The sequence below is a fragment of the Limulus polyphemus genome, unplaced genomic scaffold (genome assembly GCF_000517525.1).
Source record: "Limulus polyphemus unplaced genomic scaffold, Limulus_polyphemus-2.1.2 Scaffold91, whole genome shotgun sequence".
Taxonomy (NCBI): Eukaryota; Metazoa; Arthropoda; class Merostomata; order Xiphosura; family Limulidae; genus Limulus; species Limulus polyphemus.
Genome location: NW_013665701.1, coordinates 1,205,845 through 1,218,558, shown reverse-complemented (window position 1 = coordinate 1,218,558; position 12,714 = coordinate 1,205,845). Strand labels below are relative to the sequence as shown.

Sequence of the window (12,714 nt, the reverse complement as noted above, 5' to 3'; positions counted from 1 at the left end):
TGTTCATTTTTTCTGAAAAGGTGGTGTCTATTTACTTGTGATCACTCTGTGTACAGTAAGTTATCATTTTAGTAATTTGGAGACTGAACATTACACATGTGCAAAAAAATAAACAAAAAACTTTGTCTAAAAAAATCAACACGTTGAAATCCATTGTGATCATTACTTTTATAATACATATGCCAGCCTTCAGTTCAACAGAGTAACGTACTCTAAATTACCTCTTCAGTAACAACAAAAGTAGGACCAAAAGATGAAAAGTAAACCATTTCCATGTCTTCTTTGATGCGACTATGACATGAATGTATTATTCAACAAGTTTCATAGGCAGAACTACGTTTGTGTATACATAATAGGTTCGTAAAAGACTATTGCAAACCCCGTTTTTTTCTGTTTTCCAGATCTAGAATCATAATTTGTCAACTAGGTGAAGTAAATTCTGTGTAGGTTAGAAACTTCATTCTTGTTTGTCTGACATTTCTACTGTCTCGACAATTTCACCCAATTAATTTATTCTAATACATAACATTCAGTGTGTACAACACTTTAGTTACGTTGTGCCTTGTAACACTTATACTAGTGAAAAACCGATTAAAGATGCCCTATATTAAAGGTCAGGTAATGATGTAATTCTTTTAGATTCTCATTTGTTACAAGACACCACACTTTGCTACCACAATTGAGTTAAGACTTCTTGCAGGTCTCCATCTGGATGGTCCTCGGGTTTTTCCATATTCCTTTGTTTTCCAATGCCATTAGATGTAAAGGAAATCCTCAAGTTGAACACACATTAATGATTCAAGTTTATTCAAATACAATAAATTTTCGGTGGAATCACACTACCTATTAACGCCAATCAATGTAAAAAAATGTACTTCTGATGCATGTTGTTCTACCTAGACTTTATATTGGTTGTTTGTCATGGGATTTGAATATTCATAATCGTTTTGATAGAACGTACTTAACGCTATGTACTGGCCCTTCGCAATTAGCGATAGTAAAATCATAATATCTAAATTAGCATTATAAAATTTCATTAAAATCATCTTGAATTTTTTATTATATATATATAATTTTACTCATGTTTTTTAATGTTACTTAAGTATTATAAGTAGCATAATCACTGTTCACATCTGTACTTCTTTCAAAAAAAATCCAAAATTTCAATTCCATTATTTAAATAAATGTTTCAATCTTCATTCAATAAAATTTTTATTCACAATATTAAGTAAATGTTTATTACTATAATTTGGTTTGATATATATTTGATTAATTTCCATACATTTGATATTCTGGTGAACATTTAGGAGAAATATGACTGTAATAGTGATCTATTAAATGTTTAGGTCATCAGTATCATAAACATTTATTCATTATTGTCAAATTTACATCTAAAACTTTTCGGAAGTTTATGGGGTTACCAATCGCACGTCCTCCGGTGGGACAACGGTAACTTTACATAATTACAACGCTAAAATCCGAGGTTCGATCCTCGCAAATATCCAAATGTGGCTTTACTCTGAAAACAACCAACCAATCCCACGTTTCTCCGGATCTTTATCATTTTCACGTGTTATAAAACCTTTATTTTTATTCACCTATATATCGAAGCTATCATTTTGTTTAGTTTTATGTCGTTTGTTTATATATTTAATTTCTGCTAATTTTAGGATAAATCTAAATGCTATTTGTATCTAGTACAATTTAATTTATTTCTGTTGTTTTCTGTAGCTTGTCAGTTCTAATTGCATATGCTAAATCTATATAAATATGATAGAAATGTTTGTTTGTTTTGAAGTTAAGCATAAAGCTATACAATGGGCTATCTGTGCTCTGCCCACCATGGGTATCGAAACCCGGTTCCTAGCGTTATAAGTCCGCAGACATGCGGCTGTGTCACTAGGGGGGGGGGCTGATAGAAATGTCTGTTGTCTGTCCAGGTACCTACTTCGCAGGGTGTGGATGCAACATCACACACCCTGCGAAGTAGGTACCTGGACAGACAAATTTGTATGTATCTTCCCATGGACCCAATGAACCTTCATAGGGTCCATGGGAAGATACATACAAATTTTTAGTTTTGCATTTTGCGGTTTTATGGGCGTTTTTTACCACGACTTCGCCCCCTGTTGATGTATCTTCATTTTCACTTTCAATGCAAAAGTTTAATGCTTAATGTTGTTTCTTCATACCGGCTTTATACAAATTTTACAGGATCAATACTCAAATTTACAGGCCTCAATTATTTACATTCAGGATTAAATTCGAATATTCCTGGTATTTTCGTTCATCAAATGAACATTTCTCGCGGAAACTGCACCAGATTTGGGTCTCATGAGGCACGAGAATCACAATGGTTGACACGAAATATAAACAAAATTCCAATAAGTAATATTTTTGTTTAATAAAACCGATTATTTCTTAGGAACTTTTTGCTGAAACAGAAATTTCAGGGCTTTTCTTGGACAATGAATTAAAAATAAATATTTTAAAAGGATTTCCAGTTTTGAACGTTTTAGGGTTCAGTTTCTTTCACTTTTAAAGATTTCAAGGACCTGTGCAATTCCTATGTAAAGCTTAACCGACTTGAGTACAACAAAAAGTCTAAAACCTGAGATTTAGAACTAAAAATGATAACTTCAATTTCAAACTTCTGAAAAATTTGAAAGATAAAACTTGACAGTCTCATCCAGTCTCTAATAATGAAGAGAACGAAACTTTTCAAATATCATTTTAAAGAAGCATGACCTGTGTCCTGTGACTGGACGATACCAGTCACACGGCCTTACAAATCTCTCTTACGAGTCTGTGTGTCTATTTGATTAACACAACTTTTCATTCAAAAAGTTGACCTACGCAGATAACTTGCTGTTTCGAGATAACCAACAAGAACTACAGATTTAACAGGCTGTAGCAGTCCACTTATATAATCTCTACATCATAATTTTTGTGCCGTGTACTATATTATAGTTTTTCAAAGAATCTGTTTGTTTTCAGCCCACAATGGGCTATCTGCATTACGTCCACTGCAGATTCTTGGCTTATAATTCTTCAAACAAACTAATCACTTCTTTTTTATATAGCTTTTTAATATAATTGAAGAATAATAGAAAAAATATTTTAAAATATAACTATTTCTTGAATTTCCCCTTTAAAACAAATAAGGATGTATTGCGAATTAGGCACAGCGAAGAAATTTTTGGACTTTTTTAACTGTTTGTAGTTAAGTACAAAGCTATCTGTGCTATGCCCACCACGGGTATCGCAACCCGGTTTCTTGCGTTGTAAGCCCGCAAACATACCATTGTTCCACTGGGGGGCTTTTTAAACTGACTACAGTGAATGGTATAATATTAAGTTGAAAATACAAACATTATGTTATACATGACAAACAGGCTTACTTAGTGCTGAGGTTCAAATTTAATTAACGTTACACATTTAAGTCCATGTCATTAATATAATAAACAAAATAACATTTGTATGCTTTTGTTACTCTTTCCTAAAACAAATCATGTTCTAAAATTTTCTAATTAGAATTAATGTATAACAGCCATTTTGTAAATAGATTATCTGATCTATTACTTAAGACAACTGTTTCTCATTAGACAATTTTTTTTTGTAGATTGTGGTTGAAGTAATGATAGTTAATCGTCAACTTCTGTTAACATAACATCATAATTGAACTCATTCCAAAGGTGAAATTTCGTTATAAAATAATGACTAAATGCTACTATTTTCAACGAGATCAGTAATAATTATGAGATGAAACAAAAACTCCTATCTCTTAAAGTTTAGAGTAAAAACTCAGACACTGACACGAGTATTTTCAACTCTCCTTATTTATTAGTGCGCAAAACCCCAAAAACAGCTTCCATAAAGCCACGGGTAACATAAGAACTGCAACTTGACAAATATATGTAAAGTTTAGTTAATGATAGCCTCTTATCTTTTTTGCAAAATATACCAATGGTTTATCCTATGGCTACAAACTTATCACTGTCACATCCCGTCAAAACTTCTGAACAAACACTGAACGTTACAATACACCCTCTGCTGAGGCCGACGGGTAAACAATGCCACAAATACATGTGAAAATAATATATATATATATATATATATATATATATAAACTTATTCGTTTTACCAACACATGCCAAGGTTGTCCAACTTTTCTAAACAGCCAACTGGAATGCTGTACTTATTTCGGGCTACAATAGTGTCTACATTTTTCAAACATTACAGGAACAAAAACGAAATTTCCTATAACGTTTCTTTTTTTCCCTGTGCACAACTTCTTACATATAAAATGTAGTTAAAAACTCCACCCAGTTTCATTTTTAAGTTTTTACCTAAAAATAACTAAATATTCACAAGATGTGTTCTTATTTTGTAAGTTACTGAATATTTTAAGTATTTTGATCCAAAAACGTTTGAAGAACTTAAGTCTAAAAAATTAATACCATAAACGTTTTCATTCCAAAAATATCTTAGTAGAAAAAAACAATTTAAAAATAATTCCCGTACAATATCTTTCATACAATTTGATAAGAAAAAAATCCATTTGAAAAATCCTACATAACTATGTAAAAATCAATCATGACTATTACATTTTAAACTCAACAATTTCCATAACCAACCAGCTTACTGAATTACTTCATTTAGATAATTTACTTTTCTTCAGAGGACATTAAATCTAAAATTTATATTTCCCAATAAAAAATAATTACTTTTCCCTCTGTTAGATGTTATAGAAATATTCTGCAAAATTTCAAGGTGATTCTTGAAATCAAACAAGTAAAAGAAGACAGTGTGTGGGAAAAATAATTTCCAGAAAATTCTACGTGAATTTTTCGATATATATATATATATATTTATAAAACGTAGCACATACTGCCGAAAGATGGCGTGGTTTCACATAAAATAAAGACGTGCACCTTTCCGTTTATGAAAATAAAACCCGCATCACCTAGGTTCAGCAGAGGCTGATGTAAATTAGCCTACCGCATTTGACCATACAACTGATGGTTAAAAACTCAATACTAAGAAAGAGACAGTAATATCCAGTATGCGTTACGTAAGTGAATCCAGATCATTTTGATTTTCACGTATGTAAAAATGACAATGTAGACGTTAAATAACAAAACATAAAACATACCTCCCTTTCAAGAAAACAAACAGATGAAAATTATAAACGTAATATAGTCCATGGTCAAAGTAGGCCTCCTTCAAACAAACAAGTCGTTAACATCCTATGTTTTTGGCACACAAATTTGGTGAATACGGATGGGTAGAGGCGCCCCCTACTGACAACCAACGTCATTACATAGTGGAATCTTTTGAGCCATTATATTTCAACGACACAAATTAGCTTCTAATATACAGCTTGCTCATGGTATAATAACTTATATATCATATTCACCAGGTACTAAAGAACACCAAATAACGTTTTAATCTTTGCCTTCCGCTGTATCCGTGACGCCCCCAATTTTTATGTCATCTAATTTACAGACTCTTCCATCATAACGTAGCTCTGATTACCTTCATATTTTCAAGGAAATTTCTATACTAAGAAATTATCAACATTTAGTAAAAATCTGCTGTTTTCCAATTACGTACTTGAAGAGTACAATATGACGAGAATAAGCAACTTAAAATATTACTCTTTAACAATCAATTCTTAAAAATGGTTAGCTTTTAATAAACTTTAACTGTTTGAAGTGGAGAATAATATAGTAAAAAACAAAACAAATAGACAATGGTCAAATGACATGTAATTTTCTCGGTTTTTAATGTTTTATGGGTGGCGTCATGGGTACAACGGCTAAGAAGAGTTTTCTGATGGAAAAATATTCAAATTGACCGTGATAACACTGTTTACGTGCCACAAGAACGACTACTATGGAAACACATACTACAAAGACCACACTTTGACCGGGGCACAACTACACCTACATTTGCTACAACAGTTTTACCTATGAAGAATCCACAAACCAGAAACAACAAACCGGAAACACTGGTGACGTCACAGCAAAAATAGGTTACAACTGGATAATCACACCACGTTTAAGGCAGTCAACTCACTGCAAGTGTTTGATACACTGTGTCTTTGGTTTTGTTAACAACGACACAAGATACGCTGTCTGTGAAACCCCTTACACACGTAGACTAGATACAGAGTTCGTTTCAACAGTTTCGCCCTGTACTATGGGTTGCTGCTGCATATAAAGCGTCCTCTAGTGTGAAGAAGGTTTAGTATATATATATATATATATTTGTGGTATAATACTGGTGCAAGTACTTGTGTACAGATCTTTTCACATTTTCTAAGCTCGTTTTTAAAAGATGCAATACTGTGTTTGTCTAATAACCTGAGCCAGGCTTCAATCCCTAAAATATGAATACATTTTTTCACTGCCTATTATACACTTCAACAAGAAGTTAAACAAGAGATTAGATTTCTTTCTCGTTCTTCATTTAATTTTTATTCTAGTTATCTGTCAAAACTGAATCTAATACATCTACCTGGCCGGAAAAGCAACTGAGCGACCACTTCATTAAGTGGTAAACACATGGCTTCTTTTTCGCTGTTTTGAGCAGGAAAAGATGTTATTCGCTGCATTTTTCCAAATTTGGGTGCTAAATATACTATAAATTTTATATGAATACTTAAAAAAAGTTTAATTCAAGTATTTAAAATAAAAGAAAGAAAGAACACCACAATCTTTTGGTGCTTAGACATAACTACAATGCCATAACGTAGTGAGAATTAAACATAATGTATGCTTACGTCAGCTGCCACATATAGTGGACAAGAAGAAAAAAAAACCTTAAAATTAAAGAACATTACAAGTATTGGGCTCCAAAAACACCACTTAAACAATCAAAACAAACATATTGTAAGCCACTACAAACCAAAAAAAAAAATCAAAAATCCCCAGTTTACATTTATGTATGAATCTAGGCTGATAACTCAATTACCACAACATCAATTTTGTACAAGGGGACGGTAGTAGTTTCTATAAAGTATTCCAATCAGATTAAGCCTAACTGCTAGGGTCTCCACTGACGTTGCTTTGACAACCACCCGTCCAAAGTGCCATCTGGTGACACTTCTCGAAATGATAAAATAAAAAAAATGGCTTCACACTCACGAAACCCCACGAGGTGTGGAGTACATGTCAAGTGGGAGAGGGAGTAGAAGTTACAGCACACCACTGCACTGCACGGGTACAGGAAACACAGGTCACGTGAAATGCACCAAGTGGGCAGTCTAGGAAAGAAGAAACAAATAGGGGTGTTAAACTAAAGTGCAACATAGACAGCTGCCCTCTGGTGGACACCATTTAGTCGAGTATAATAATTTTCTTTCCGTTGGTCTTCGTGTCTAATATTACTGGTTTTTATATTACTTAATGGTAGAAGCTTGTTACACATAACACACACACATGAAACTACATATTACATTTAAACATTTCATCTGAGGTCCAATTAAAAATAATATTTGTGTACATTCTAAGTGGACAGATAACGAACTGTTTCAACAGTTACATAAACCACCACCAGAGGGCAAACAATGGACACTACTATTCAAACAGTAAACTAAGACTTTGTTACTAAAGAAGAAACATATAGGCAAAAAACAAAAACAAAACTAACTACATGCCATGATAAACAAAAATGTATCAATAATGTTGACCTAAAACAACTGATTTATTGTTTCAATTAAATCATTTGTTAACTGCCATGATCATTTATAAAACAAAAAAGTTTTACAGCTGCTTTTAAGTTAGCAAACATATCAGCGCTTTTTGTGCGTCTCTCAATATTTAGGTTTTTTGGGTGATTTACAGTCTTTCTGAAATATTGTCAAATAACCTCGTACAGTAGGTTCACTGATTTGAATATCTGAATATTGTATTCACTCAAAATTTTCACTTGCTTAACTGGAAGTAACCGAGATAAATAAGTTAGGTTTACCGAATAAAATATTTTGGTAGAGAGTTACTAGATATAATTATTTAAGCACTTCACATATAAAGGTTATCAACCTTTATAAAGGTATCAAGAAAAGCTATCTTTCGGCTCCTATATGAGAGCCCTAGATTAAATAACTTTGAGTATTAAACAAGATATGACTGAACTAGCAACATGAGAAAAAAACATCAGGTAAGTTATAAAAAAAGCATCAGAAAACTGTGTATTATAAAGATAATATGGACAGTTAAGTTATGATAAAATAGGAAACACTACAATATTTTGTATAAAAATAAGAAACAAATATGTTATAAAGAAACAGGAAACGGAACAAGTGTTATAGAAAGATGGAAAACGGTTTGTTTCAGGATTTTCACTCAAAGTACACAAAGGGATACACGCGTTAGACGTCCCTTATTTTGAACTGACAAGTCTAAAGGGAAAGCTACTAGTGAAAAGCTCCCACTGTAAACTTTTGCGTTATTTTTATATCTAATAATGGAACTTTACCGTATAATATGCATTAACTGTACCAGTAGGCTAACTACTCAGTCACACCCAGCCCAACAGGAAGTAGAATAAACGTACTGTAGAAAGACAGGAAATGGCACAGATGTGCAAAAGAATATCAGGAAATTTGTTATAAACATTATAGCTCGTTTGTTTGTTTTTCGCGCTGAGGTACACAAGAGTTATATACGCATAGGAAATGAAGAAAATAAGTTACATAATGCTAGAAAAAGGAGTAAATGTGTCACAGAATCATAAGACATGGGACAATGTGTTGAAGAAAGACGAGAAATAGAACAAATCTGTTATAGATTTAAAGGAAATGGAGTAAACGTGTAACAGAATCATAAGACATGGGACAATGTGTTGAAGAAAGACGAGAAATAGAACAAATGTGTTATAGATTTAAAGGAAATGAAGTAAACGTGTAACAGAATCATAAGAAATAGGATGAATGTGTTCAAGACAGATATAACACAAATGTGGTTAGTATAAATAATGCGCACATTTTATATCAAATAATACAATTTTAGATAAATAATTTCTAGCAATATAAATTTCCACTCGATCTCACACTCGACAATGACATCTTTTAAATCAAAGAAACATAATGCTGAATATTGTTTTAAAAATAAAAAACAAAAAAGAAGGTAAAACTTGTGTAGAAAGTTAACACTTGAAAGTCATGCGTTACAAAGACATTTTAAGTTGTTGGTGTAACAATACTATTTGTGAATGTACTCATTAGTAAGAACAATAAAACAGTGAGTATGACAGAAAAATAACATTCTATTCATGAAAATAACCATTAGTATGAACAAGAAAACACCGTGTATAACAAAGAAATAACATTCTATTTGTGAAAGTAATATTAATAAAACCAATAAAACATTGGTTGTGAGGAAGAAAAGTTGTAACTCTAAATTAGTGCACAACAATGTGATATAAAAATTTATTCACAAAGGATTAATATATAAAACTATTAACAGACAATACAGTTTGTTAAAATGAATTGGTTGAAAGAGTTGTACAGATGTGTGTCTGCATGTTCTAACCATAACATCTCTTTTGAATAAAACTTTTTTTATAGTTTCTTCTGCATTAGCACACTGTATATTCACACACCTCTGCAAAGTGGTATCTAGTTTTATAATTACTATTTGAGTACTCTGAATTGATGTATAAACCATCACCTACAAGCTGTATAATCTTATAGCTATAAAAACCAGTTCTTCCAATTTTTTACTGACCAGGTATTCTGACTGACATTTCTCTCCCTAATTACAGATTTGCCATTACCCTTCCTCACAACATTTATTGATTAACCTGCAACTGTTCTAGTTACAGGAAACATGTACAAATCTGATATGGTTAAAGCCAGTAGAATGTGTTAAGTGATTTGATACTTCATCCTAGTTGCAACTTGTTTCAGAACTTTTGTACAAAGCTGTAATTAACCACCGATAATTTTGAACACTAGGAGGAAGGAAGCTAGTAAACTACACCTACTGCCATCTCTTGGGTTACTCTTTGTGACTGAATAGTAGTATCTGACAGTCACTGTTATTTACAGTTGCAGTGACGGACACAAGAGTACAAGCTATATTACTGAACAGTCCAGTACCACCTTTGTATTAACTGCCAAAGTTCAGCTAGAAAACAATTTTAATTTAGTAACACAAGAGTTACTTGCATTCTATAATTTTAAACAAATGGAATTAGAAATAGTACCCTTGATGGAAATATTTAGACAATACAGACATAAAATATATGGTGCCTAAAAACATATTACATGGTACTGAATTCAAAACCTATATAATACAACAATTCATACTGTTGAAATCTAAGTGTAAGAAAATATAAGGATATATGGGGTTGAGTTCAAAACTATACAACTAACTAAATGCATTATGGTCATTTTAATGAGATCAGACAAAATTATTACAAAAGATAATTCTAAAAAGACCGTGTTAAAATGTGTTATGTATAGATGATGCTGCATATGACACTTTACTTTTACATGTGTTAAAATGTGTTATGTATAGATGATGATGCATGTGACACTTCACTTTTACAAGTGTTAAAATGTTTTATGTATGGATGATGCTGAATACGACACTTCACTTTTACAAGTGTAGCACTGAAAACATGAAACACACAGTTTGAATATTTATTGATGGCATGTTTCAATTTTGTTGACAAAAACTAAATACATAAAAGTTCTTTGCACACGCACATTTATATTAAAGATTCATCATAAAACACCAAACACACAAAGAGAAAAACATTTGTAAAAATATAAATCCTAAAAGGAAGATTGCAAACAGAGATATTAAAAAATACTACTAACATTAAGTTTTGATTTTTCATTTTAAGCAACAGTTAGCAGAACTATGAAGAACCGGTGGTTGAATTAGCTCACATTATTTGCAAGAATTGAGGCTCACTTCTGTTTTAACATAGCTAATCAATAAACTTTTGAAGGAAGACTTTTAGTATTCCAAGAAGACTTGCAATGACATACAGTTATCAGCCATGATTCAACTCTGGTATAATTTGTATTTAATTATATAGTTTCAAGTTATTCAAGTATGTCATATTTTGAAATGTCTATAAAAAATTTTTATGAAGTAAATATTGCTATATTGCATTCAAAAAATAATCTATAATCTATAAACATACACAAGGTTACAGAGTTTTGCATATGGTAGCAATGGCAAATAACATAAAAATGTCAGCAAATGATCAAGACTAAGAAAATAGCCATCAGCATTATATCTACCTATCATATGAAATTACCAGAACACTACCAGATCAACAGGTGTCTCTCTTTAGTTACTAAAATAACCACAACACTACAATAACCAAGAGTTTGTTTACCTGTTATTTAAAATTACCAGATCAACAGGTGTCTCTCTCTTTAGTTACTAAAAATCACCACAACACTACAATAACCAATAGTTTGTTTACCTGTTATTTAAAATTACCAGAATACTACCAGATCAACAGGTGTCTCTCTCTCTTTAGTTACTAAAATCACCACAACACTATAATAACCAAGAGTTTGTTACCTGTTACTTAAATTTACCAGAATACTATCAGATCAACAGGTGTCTCTCTTTAGTCACTAAAATCCCCACAACACTACAATAACCAATAGTTTGTTCACCTATTATTTAAAATTACCAAAACACTACCAGATCAACAGTTTCAGTCTACTTTAAACACTAAAAAATCAACAGCTATTTCTCTCTGTATCCCTTAAAAAATATCATAATGCTATGATAACAACCAACAGTTTGTCTGCCAATAATTTAGAAATGCCAGAACACTACCAGATCAACAAACCTCTACACATTAAATAATATCATAATGATAACCAATTCTGACTACACATCATTTAAAAATACCAGATCAACAGTCTGTCCACCTATCACTTAACTGAGAATACTTTTATTTACATCTTTTCTTATTGATCCTATACAGATATCCAATAAGAAGTGTGTACAACAGTACTTCAAGTGCAAACTGACTTTTACCAACGAGGCTTTTTACTCAACACACCAGCAATTTTAAAAGTGAAAGGCATCACTGGCAGGTGTGTGTGTAACATGCAAAGTGTGTAATTAAAATGCTATTATATGCTTTTCTTACTAGAAACCAGTACATGGCCAGTGAAGAAAGATGTGATTAACATTATTATTGTGATGTAATAACAAAAATTACAAGTCAACATACCATGCTTTGTCAGTGTAGGTGTTATAGAGCATTAAGCTTGTTTATCTGTGATAGAAAAAAAACTACATAGAGCAATCAGAATTCTATCATATTAATATCTAGCCTAATACTAATTGAACACAAAGATCCTGAACTTGTTCAACTATTAAAAACTTAAGAAGACAGTGCCACTACTACTAATTTCAGAATACCAGAATGCTATTACAATCAACAGCTGGCCCAATAAACCTCACTGATTTTAGCTACTCCAGATATACCAGAATGCTATTACAATCAACAGCTGGCCCAATAAACCTCACTGATTTTTGCTACTCCAGATATACCAGAATGCTATTACAATCAACAGCTGGCCCAATAAACCTCACTGATTTTAGCTACTCCAGATATACCAGAATGCTATTACAATCAACAGCTGGCCCAATAAACCTCACTGATTTTAGCTACTCCAGATATACCAGAATGCTATTACAATCAACAGCTGGCCCAATAAAC

The 12,714-nt window shown here is 32.1% G+C and overlaps 1 protein-coding gene across 16 annotated transcripts in view; it reads right to left on the bottom strand.

Moving 5' to 3' along the window:
* Window positions 1–3,401: 3,401 nt before the first annotated feature.
* LOC106468799 (CUGBP Elav-like family member 2) overlaps window positions 3,402–12,714 on the bottom strand; it is a 371,251-nt gene continuing 361,938 nt past the window's right edge. For all 16 annotated transcript variants that reach the window (XM_022397833.1, XM_022397811.1, XM_022397854.1 and 13 more), the window contains one exon: window positions 3,402–7,270. The gene's annotated coding sequence lies outside the window, so the exon portion shown is untranslated. The remainder of the gene's footprint in view (window positions 7,271–12,714) is intronic.